A 10,905-nucleotide genomic window follows, 5' to 3' on the forward strand; every position below is an offset into this window, starting at 1 on the left:
CTTTAAAGATCTACTTTTTTCAGAAAAACACTTCAGATGATTTTTTTTGTTATTTAGGAGTTAGTAACAATACAGAGCTTGTATCTTGCCATCAAATATGCTTCTAATACAAATTTTATATTGTGATAGGCAATATGTTAATTTAAATGCAAAAATCTGCATTTTGTAACATTAAATTTCCCTTGCACTAAATTCACTGTATTTGAAGACACAATGAATGATTTTATGTGACTGAAATGGAAAAACATACTTTGAGATGTCTAGTTTCAAAAATCATTAAAGCCTACTGATTTCTAGCAAGTTTTAATTTTCACCCCCATGTCCACTTATGTTTGAAAATGACCATTGGTCATTTCTTTTGAATGAAATATTTTGATAAATAAGTGAATTTTTTACCTGAAATGATGCATCAAACAGAATTTTCTTCCTCTGTTTTCACTTGCAAATTGTGCAACATTTTGTGTTTTAGGCACCAACATTATTTATATCATCAGAAAGCTCAAACTCTATACTTTCTTACAATGTCACTCTTGATATGTGGCATCTTTTAGATGGGTCAGCAGCCAGCTTTTTCCATCAAGATGCAAGACAAGATTTCTGAAATTTCTGAGTAACATAAAATCCAGAGGTAATTTGAAGAGATTACCACATGGTGAGTGTTACCTTGCAGAGGCCCGGTGTGGGGAACCTAGGAATTTGCGAGGGTGTGTGGTCTCTATGACCAATCAGAGCGTAGTATTCTTGTTTTTGAGCTGCAAAATGTACTTGGCCTATGAAAAGCTGGCTGCTGACCCATCTAAAATACATCTTCTTATAAAAATTATTTCATATTAAAGCTTAGATCTTCAGCTTTATCATGATTTAAAAATCATTTGTGCCCAAACAGAAATTAAGTGTGAAAACAACAAATTTTGTTGCATGAAAAAAAATATTTTGTTTCATGTTTTAGATCAAAAGTTTTTCCTATATTACAACATTCTTTTAAAAATCCAAACACATGACCTAAAAGAATGATTCTTCTTCTTTACAAAGATACCAAAAACATGAAATTTGGTCAATATTTAGAGCAGCAATGGCCGAATAAAAAGAGGTGTTTTGGTTTGCACCAAGCTCATTAACTATGCAAAAACCCTCTAGTCATGAATATCACTTGGATAAAAGAAGCTACTTTTTCAGGGCTTGCGGACTGACTGTACTACTAAAACTATTAACTTGAGATTACAATTAGGAGATAGGCTACTAACTCTACTTTCTCTTTCAACCTTTTGATTTGTACTGTTTCCAGGGAACTGGGATTGCTGAGGAAAAGAGTTTCATCATCAAAAGCCAATGCAACAAAAAGCAAAGGTGCTCAGAAGTCAAGGACATGTGAGTATAGATGTAGATGTAGATTTACTTTAGAGACAGAAATATATTTGTCTCATTTGAGAAGTTTTTCAAAAGCTGTCCTTTAGGTTGCCAGTGTAGCAAGAGGTAGACTTACCATACATGTAGATCCAATGACAGATAAAAAGTGAATGTTTTTGTGAATTTGGTCTAAAATTTACTTCTATTTTTTTTCTCTAAATTTCTTACATGTAGGACCTATGTGCAATCAGAAAAGCAGTTAAAAAACTCCTGCATTTTCTTTTTTTTGGTTATTAAAGACAATGTCTTACGGTGTTAAAGCTAAAAGAAAATGAACTTGTAAGTATATATATATAGGAGTAAATTTTGTCATTTTGTGGGCGCATCGTGGTCTAGTGGTTCTGACTCTCGCCTTTCAAACGGGTCGTGGGTTTGAATCCTTGCCATGGCATGTTTTCCTTCAGCAAGAAATTTATCCACACTGTGCTGCACTCAACCCAGGAGAGGAGAATGGTACCTAGCAGGATTAATTCCTTGAATGCACCAAGCGCCTTTAGCAGCTGGAGCGACAGCCGGGGTAATATATAGTGCGCCATTGAATAGGCAACTAGATAAATTGGCGCCTCATAAATGCTATATATTATTATTAATCGCCCACTCAAAATGAAAAAAAAAAGGCATAAAGAGCATCATGAGAGCTGTCACCCCAATATGGTTTATAAGATCTTTTAAAGTGATACAGATACAATCATTCTTACTGTATAGGTAATCTTACTCCATTCCGCGTGTAGTGTTAAGCATTTAATACCAACATCAAAGATAATATTAATTCCACCTCTGCCTAGATTTTATAGGCTAGTTTTATTTAGATGGGTTGGATATATATTACTACATTATACAGTGCGTATCAAAAAAAAGTTTACACTTTGAAAAAATCCTGTAAAATTATACATTTGTAATATCCTGAACACTTTTCCACATCTTAACATTGGTACAGGTCCATTTAATCAAATGACGATATAACTGTCAAAAAATATTTCCGCTTGAGTGAGCACCACTTACTTTTGAAAAGTTAGTGAAAAAAGATTTGCGCAGAACTTTGAAATAGTTATGCGAATAAAAGTAGACCTTAATCATGAAGAACACATAGAATTTAGCTATTAAAATTGATTTGAAGATATCTTTTACCTTTTTTGACTTGTTTCCTTGCCCAAAACACTTCGAAGAGAGCATTTCACCCCACCCCTCTCCCCCACACACCGAGGCCATCGTGACGATATTTGCTTTACACTGAGCTGTGATTTACATGGAATGGCTTAAGCTTGATTTTCATTTTGTTAATCATTGCCAAGCTTGGGAAAAGTGTGGAGAAACAAGTATTAAATGAAAAATGAAATGTAAACCCACTTTCAATGATAAGAACTGAGTGAAATAATGCTGGAGATGTCTGATTTAAACTTTTGTTCAGATTCAGTTATGTCCTCAGATCCAGCTGGCACAAAAAGGGTAAAGGTTGTGCTTACTAAGTGCTGACATTTCGATTTGGGTAACAAAATTGTTACAAAATGCTTGAATGTATCCGTCTTATTTCAACTGACTAAAAGTGCAAAGGAAATGTATGAGAAATGTTTCGCAGGGTAAGTTTGATTTCGCCGTTTCCCCTTAACACAGCGTGAAAACGAGCATTTCTGCGCAAACAGATTTCTGCGAGCTTTACAAAAATGGACAGTGCTCACTCAAGTGTAACATTCTGACAAAACTTTTACTTTCATTGGATAGATGAGACCCAAACCCAAGATTATATGTGAAAAAATTACCCACATGTATATTTTTTAATTCCCGGGGCTTTTTCAAAGTGTAAACTTTTTTTTGATACGCACTGTTTATAGTCTGTTAGAAGTGAACACTTTCAAGCAGTAAAGAGAAATTGTATGTATAAAAAAAATCTTGTGCTTATCTTTAGTGTATTAAATACACTGAGTTATAATGTCTTTAATACATAGTATAAAAGAGTGGATGTGTATATATACCAGGCTACATTATTAAATTCTTCTTCTTCCAGGTCAGACGTTTACTTATCTCATTGTGATTGATTTTGAATCAACTTGCTGGAAAGACAAAAAGAATACCAACCAAGAGATAAGTGAGTACATGGGCACTGGCGGATCCAGGGGGGAGGGGCACAGCTGGCCCGTGCCCCCCCCCCCCTTTTGAGAAGCCAAATTAAAATTTGTAATGTAAAAATGCCATTAATACAGAGGTGTGCCCCCTCTTTTGAAAGTAAAGACCTTTTTTTTTTTATTGTCAATTTTTTTCGGGTACGAAATATTAATTTTTGGTTGAAAAGCTTCTTTTTTTTTTCAGATTGTCAATTTTTTTCGGGTACAAAATATTAATTTTGGGTTAAAAAGCTTCTTTTTTTTTTTTTTATTGTCAATTTTTTTCGGGTACAAAATATTAATTTTGGGTTGAAAAGCTTTTTTTTTTTTTTTGGCTTGCTTGTCAACTTTTTCTTCCAAAGAAATGTGCCCCCTCCTTTTTTAAATCCTGGATCCACCCCTGTACATGGGAATGGAGATTTTTTTTCTCAAAAAATTGTATTTTTATGAAAATATGTTGTCATGATAATAGACGAGACTCAGTTTGAAATTGATGCATGAAAGTAAAATACTTTTTTTTTTCATAAATGGTTCTGTTCAACTGGGATTATACAAAGATGTTACACGACCCAATTACACTGTTCTACTTTGTTTCAAATGCATTATATTTTTATATATCTTCTTATGGATTTTCATACTAGAATAAATCAAGGCTCTTTTTTATGTTGCAAATTTGTTTCGTTGCTCATGTGCGCGCATGTTACTGTATATTTAAAAGGTGAGAAGGCAATACTTATACACCAGTTCATAGTTCCATTCTTCGCATGATCAGAAGATCATTTGAACTCTAATGGCATGGTGATTTAGCACCAACGTTGATGTCTTGATTATTCATATATTCTTTTGAATTGTGGTTTTCATTAGATCCACTATAAAGCAACAATGTGTATGGTAGCGACTGGTAAAGTTGGCCAAGTAAAATGTAATATCAACATGCAATTGCATGCAAAGTAGAAATGCAGCAAATACCTTCTTAAAGTATTCATTGACATGCTATTCTAGTCACCTGGTATGCAGTTTCTGCATCCTGCTTTTACATGTATATGTCAGGCATGATTTGCCTACAGAAGGAGGAAAGGTTTTTGAGAAAACTTGCCCATTTGGTAATGGAATTGAGGGGTGTTTTACACAAATTTAAGTATGACTTAGAGTCGCACTTAAATGCTGATGCTTACATGATATGCAATGCGCAATCTTATTGATCAATATGCAGTAGTGCGCTTCCCTCTTGGTTTGATCTGACCAATACGGTCATGACTTTTATACCGCACGCAACTAGACATTTAAGTGCGACTCTAAATATTGAAGTCATACTTAAATCTTTGTGAAACATCCCCCTGGTCTATGATGAATTGATGAATGATTTTATTTTTCAGGAATAGGCTTCACACCAATAAGTAAACATCATTAGTCAACATGATCTGCATGTATGCATCTGTATTAATGACCAGTGCTGCACTACAGTACTTGATCAAATCTTTTGGAAACTTGGGGATAGCACTTTATAGCAAAAACCTTTCAAATTCAGACCCCTGAAACTGATTTCCAATATCTACAGGAACACCTTCATTCTTATGAACCAAGGGGCTATTGATTCTATTAAATAATTAAAATAGATTTGATCCACAATCAAATTACCATTGAATAACAAGTCTTTCAGGAAAGGTCAAAGGTCATTTAATAATAATAATAATAATAATAGCCAATTTTTATAAAGCGCTTTTCCCTGAATGGCTCAAAGCGCGTTACAGCATATTATTATTATTATTATTTGAGGTATAAATGAACTTAGTATTTCAACTGGAACCAAATGAAACCTATTGCTAACTGGTTCCAGTTGCCCAATTGGATTTAACTGGAACCAATTGGCAACTGGTTTCAATGGGAACCATTTGTTCCAATTTCCCTATTGAAACCGGTTGGCCAACTGGTTTCAATTGGTTTTGCTCGTATTGGTTTCAACTGGATTTGGTCCTGGGGTATGAATTGCGTAATGTAGATGAGACTGCGAGAGCTGGTCCACTTGTTATTAAAAGAAAACACTCACCAGAGTGGATTAAGCAAGTCACATTATAGGGATGATGATGATGATGACGATGATGTTGATGATGATGATGATGACGACGACAATGATGATGATGATGATGAGGATGATGGTGGTGGTGGTGGTGATGATGATGATGATGATGATGGCGATGATGATGATGTTGATTGTGATAATTGTTATCATCATTATAATCTTTTGCATTTTTAGTTGAGTTTCCTGCGGTGCTTCTGAATGCTACCAATGGCCAGTTAGAGAGTGAGTTCCAGCAGTATGTCATGCCCGATGAGCACCCTATATTGAGTGAATTCTGCACAGAGTTCACTGGGATATCACAGGTAATTAGAGAAATCTTTTATATTTCATTTGGTTTACAATAACTTTGGCTACTTCTCCTTCCCTCTTTCCTCCCTTTCCTCTTTTCCCCCCTTTCCTCTTTTCCCCCTTTCCTTCCCCTTTCCCTTTCTTTTCCCCTCACTTTTCTCTTTTCCCTGTTTTTTTAAATTTTCCTGGTGAAATTCGCCAGGGGGGGGGGGGGCAGCCCCTCCTCCCCGCCTGTTACGCCACTGGTGAAAACCAGTTTAAACACCCAAAACAGTATTAGAAGGAATCTTAAGTGGTCTTCCAAACCAGTTTTGGAAACCCACCTCATGATGTGGTTTTCAAGACCACTTTGCCTCGTTAAACTGGTCTAAGCGTAGATGAGGACACAGCGGTCTTCCGGCAGCGGTCTCCACCCGGAAGTATGAAAGTGTGTGTCTGTTGGGTGTGTGAAGCGATCTTCTTAACTGATGTTACGAAGTGGTTTAAAGGAAGCCACATCAGGAAAGTACATGTAGGTGAGGACGGGATCTAATACCACATGAACTATTAACCAGTTTGGTTTTGTACTCTAATAATTTCGCTGACACGTCACTTGGGTCCTGTAACACAAAGGTTAGCAATTCATCGTAGACTTGATTTTCACGATTGATTGTACATTGTAGTCAATGGAATCAATCGTAGAAATATGTTCTACAATCATTGCTAAAGTTTGTGTTACGGGCTCTTGGTCTGATATCCACTAACTCGAAATATGTCCAATATCCATTTTGTCTACTTTTTTTATGATTTTAACTTTGTCTACTAAAAATATGATTCATAAACAGTTTCTCTGACCACATAGGCAACATGAAAGTGGTGTTACACAAAATGGATATTAAACAAAAGTAGACAAAATGGTAAATGGGCTGACATGGCAGGTACATGTATACAAAATTTAAAAATATCGCTTCGGTCAAAAAAGTGTTTTGTAGATCTTTAAGAAAAAATAGTTCTTAGCAGGTACGACTGAATGAAATTCCATACAGAAGCTGCGCTTTACAAATCTATGTTTATTGTTGTAAGTATTGTGAAGGAAACCCCTTTTTGTGAATAGGAAAATCTCATCTTAAAAAGAGATATTTAGATTTCCAAAATTTCCTTTTTATCTGGAGTGTTGTTTGTTTACATCACGTAACTGAACGCCAGTATAGTCATTGAATGCCGGAGATCAGCTGTTTTTACTACGTGAACTGTGACCTAAATTCCGGAGAGAGACTGGTGAATTTACTCTGATTAATTGTTAGTGTGCGCGCATACGTGTTAGCGCAGAGCAATTGGTATATTTCTGCTGAGTCACGCCATATTCACGTAGAGCCAGCAGTATGATCTATTTATGGGACCGGTATGGTCTGTTATGAAATTTTATGAGCATTTAAATAGCTCTAAGTCAAAATAAGAATCTTACCTTTTGTGTAGATTCTCTGGAACTTGATTACAGCATTAATTTATTGGTGGAATTTCTTCATTCATGTTTGGATACTGTTATTTTCCTTTATTCTGAGACGATTACCGCCAGGATTTTGAACTCTTCCTTGGATCTAAAGCTCTGATGCGCGCATACGAGCACAGACGCGCTATCATTTGGTATTTTAAAGTATTGAATTTGCATAGCATCCCGCCGCGTAATGTTTATGTGGAGAGAGTGGTTTTTAAAGCACTAAAATTACATAACAACCCGCCGCATAATGCAATGAGCTCAGAAATTGCCAAAATCCTGGGGGGGCCAAAAGTCTATAAATAGGGGAGGTTTTGAGGAGTTTGTCATATCGTCTGCAAGCTCTCTTGAGTTAAGTTAGCTCTCCTAGTCACAATTCACATTCACTCTCTCGAGAATTCTCGTTCTCTGTTTCTCTTTCTACATTGTACATTCCTCTGTGAGTACGTTACGTCATCATTTGATACTAAGTTCCATTCAGGGAATTCAGCGAGATTAATGATGAATTTCTGGCATACGAATTTGAAATAATTCGTCACCTTTTTGGTTAGTGACGATTTATGGCAACCAATTCTCTGTTGCATTACTGTTTATGGTCAGCGAAGATTTATCAGTTGTTCACAGAAATTGGGCAGCTTTTGTTATTCTTTAGCAGACTTTGATTGATTTGTCAAGTCTACTAATTGTTTGCTAGATATCTAGAGAAGATATGAAAGCATTTATTGGTGCTTATTTGTGCTCTTTTTGACATGAAAACAATTGTTTGGAGCAGATAGAAATTAATTGATGGTCACGATAGTGAACATGGATGCTGACTGTTAATTTATTTTTCTGGAATCTCCTGAATTGATAATTTGATTATCTTATTTATGAAATTGGATAATTTATGCATTTTATATTATGAATTTATTTCTGACTTGATGACAATATTTAGGCAGTCCTTTTAAGGACTCTTGACAGTCTGAATATTTAATCAAATTATCTAGTCAGAGACCCAATTCTAGCCTACCCAAGACTGAATGTTGGATTCATTCTTGATACAGACGCCAGCAATTTTGCAATAGGAGCAGTACTTTCACAAGAACAAGAGGGAAAGGAAAGGGTTATTGCATATGCCAGTAAGACTCTAAATCCTGCAGAACAGAATTACTGCGTTACAAGGAGGGAGCTATTAGCTGTTGTAAACTTTCTCAAGCATTTCCGTCATTATCTGTATGGACAACAAGTCAAAGTTAGAACAGACCATGGCACACTTAGGTGGCTATTAGAGTTTAAGAATCCTGAAGGACAGTTAGCCAGATGGCCTGAAGTGATAACACAGTACCAACTCACCTTAGTGCATCGTGCTGGACGTGTCCACTTGAATGCTGATGGGTTATCCAGACGACCTTGCACCGATTGCCGACATTGTAGGAGATTTTAGAAGACTGAAAGAAAAGAGAAGTAAAGAAATAGACTTTATTTCTATTTGATTGTGAATCTGTGACATTAATTGAATTTATATTATTGTTTTTCGATAGTGAACTATATTGGATTCTATCATGCTTACTTAACACAAGATTTTGACATGGAGGCTGGAGAGTGTGATGAAAAGGAGATGTCTACCATAACATTTACGCCAATAACTGAAGAGGAAATCAGGAAGGCACAGTTACAAGATGGAGACATAAAGCATATTTTGAGATGGAAGGAAATATGCAGTGAGCGACCGAGCTGGAAAGATGTTTCGCACCTATCATCAGCTACTAAGGTTTACTGGGTAAACTGGACTTTGCTAGAGGTACAAAAAGGTGTCTTGATGAGGAGATGGGAATCAGAAGATGGGAAGGAGATAACTTGGAAAATTGTACTCCCTCGTTCCTTGCGAAGTACAGTACTGGAGGAATTACAGTGTTCTCAAACAGCTGCTCATCTTGGAGTCAATAAGACATTGCATAAAGTACAGAGGAGATATTACTGAGTTGGACTTGCTGCAGATGTGCGATTGTGGATTAAGAGATGTACTATCTGTGCACGGCTGAAAAACCCCCCAAAGAAGAATAAAGCTCCACTTCAGAAATATAGAGTTGGTGCACCACTAGAAAGGGTAGCGATGGACATTTTGGGCCCTTTACCCGAGACGGACAGTGGAAACAAGTATGTGTTAGTCGTGGGAGACTATTTCACAAAATGGATAGAATCGTACCCATTACCAGATCAGGAGGCGGAGATGGGTACTAGTGGAGGAGTTTATTTGTCGGTATGGAATACCAAAAGAACTACATAGTGACCAAGGGAGGAATTTTGAGTCAAGGCTGATGGCAGAGATGTGTAAGATGTTTGGTATTAAGGAAACAAGGACTTGCCCACTACTCCCACAAGGAGATGGATTTATAGAAAGATTTAATAGAACCTTACTGGGTATGGTCTCGTCATTGCTCGATCCAGATGATGAGCAGAAGGACTGGGATGAGAGGATTCCATTCGCGATGTTGGCATACAGATCAGCAGTCCAGGAATCAACTGGAGAGAGTCCTGCTATGATGATGCTTGGAAGAGAAATCAGTCTGCCGGTAGATTTGCTGTTACCTTCTCCAACACCTGCAAATGAAGAAGAATCAGACTATGTGAGTGATGTGAGGGAAAAGTTACACGAGGTACATGAAGGTGCTAGAGAAAAACTTGGAATTGCAGCTGAAAGACAGGCTAAGTCTTATGATAGAAATATCATTCAGCGAAGTTTTATGACTGGAGACTGGGTGTGGTTATTCGACGCATCAAGGAAGAAAGGAGTGTGCCCTAAGCTGAGCATGAAATGGAAAGGACCATTTATGGTGGTAACCAAACTTTCAGATGTTGTGTATCGAATTCAGGAATCATCGAGAAGCAAACCAAAGGTGGTGCACATCGATCGACTAAAGGCTTATACTGGAAAGCCTTTGAAAAACTGGTTGACACAAGAAATCAGGCGTAATCCAAATAGAAACAGGGTTCCACCACAACGATTCATTGAACTTTAACTCACAAAACAATACATTTTCACCATTATGGCTCTATTAGGAAATTCATTCTAGAAATTTCCTTCATTTAATATAATATTTATTGGATTGTTTGTGACAACATACGATTATATGCCTTGTATGTTTTGCAAATTGTTTCTTACACTACAGCATGATGGAGATAAAATGCAAGTTTTGCTCCAGGAAGTTCACTTCATACCCCTCCATAAACTACCATCTAACACGGGCGCACAACCTCGAATATATATTAATCTGTAAGCGATGCAAGTATGAAGATGTTAAGAAAAACATGAGAAGGCACTATGAGGAAAATCATAGGGAACATCTCAAAGAAGTTGACACCCTAAGAACTTATCGTTCCAGGCCCAAGGATATGGAAGAGTAGGAGAGAAGTTGATGAGGAAAGGGAGAAGGAGAAACAGGGACGGAAGGAGCAAAGACAGAAGAGAGAAGAGGAAGAAAAGATAGAAGAGGAACGGAGGCGGTTGGAAACGGTGGAAGAAGAAATGAGGAAGAGGGAGGACAGCCAGGAAGACAGTATGGAAGAGGGATAGGAGA

General features: G+C 36.9%; 1 long non-coding RNA gene across 1 annotated transcript; it reads left to right on the forward strand.

Moving 5' to 3' along the window:
* The first annotated feature begins 1,285 nt into the window (after positions 1-1,285).
* On the forward strand, positions 1,286-10,790 carry LOC129283535 (uncharacterized). Its single transcript, XR_010294967.1, has 3 exons — positions 1,286-1,368; positions 3,410-3,490; positions 5,761-10,790. It is a non-coding gene; the product is annotated as an uncharacterized LOC129283535 (long non-coding RNA).
* The last annotated feature ends 115 nt before the right edge of the window (positions 10,791-10,905 follow it).

This window comes from Lytechinus pictus, chromosome 10, assembly GCF_037042905.1.
Source record: "Lytechinus pictus isolate F3 Inbred chromosome 10, Lp3.0, whole genome shotgun sequence".
Classification (NCBI taxonomy): Eukaryota; Metazoa; Echinodermata; class Echinoidea; order Temnopleuroida; family Toxopneustidae; genus Lytechinus; species Lytechinus pictus.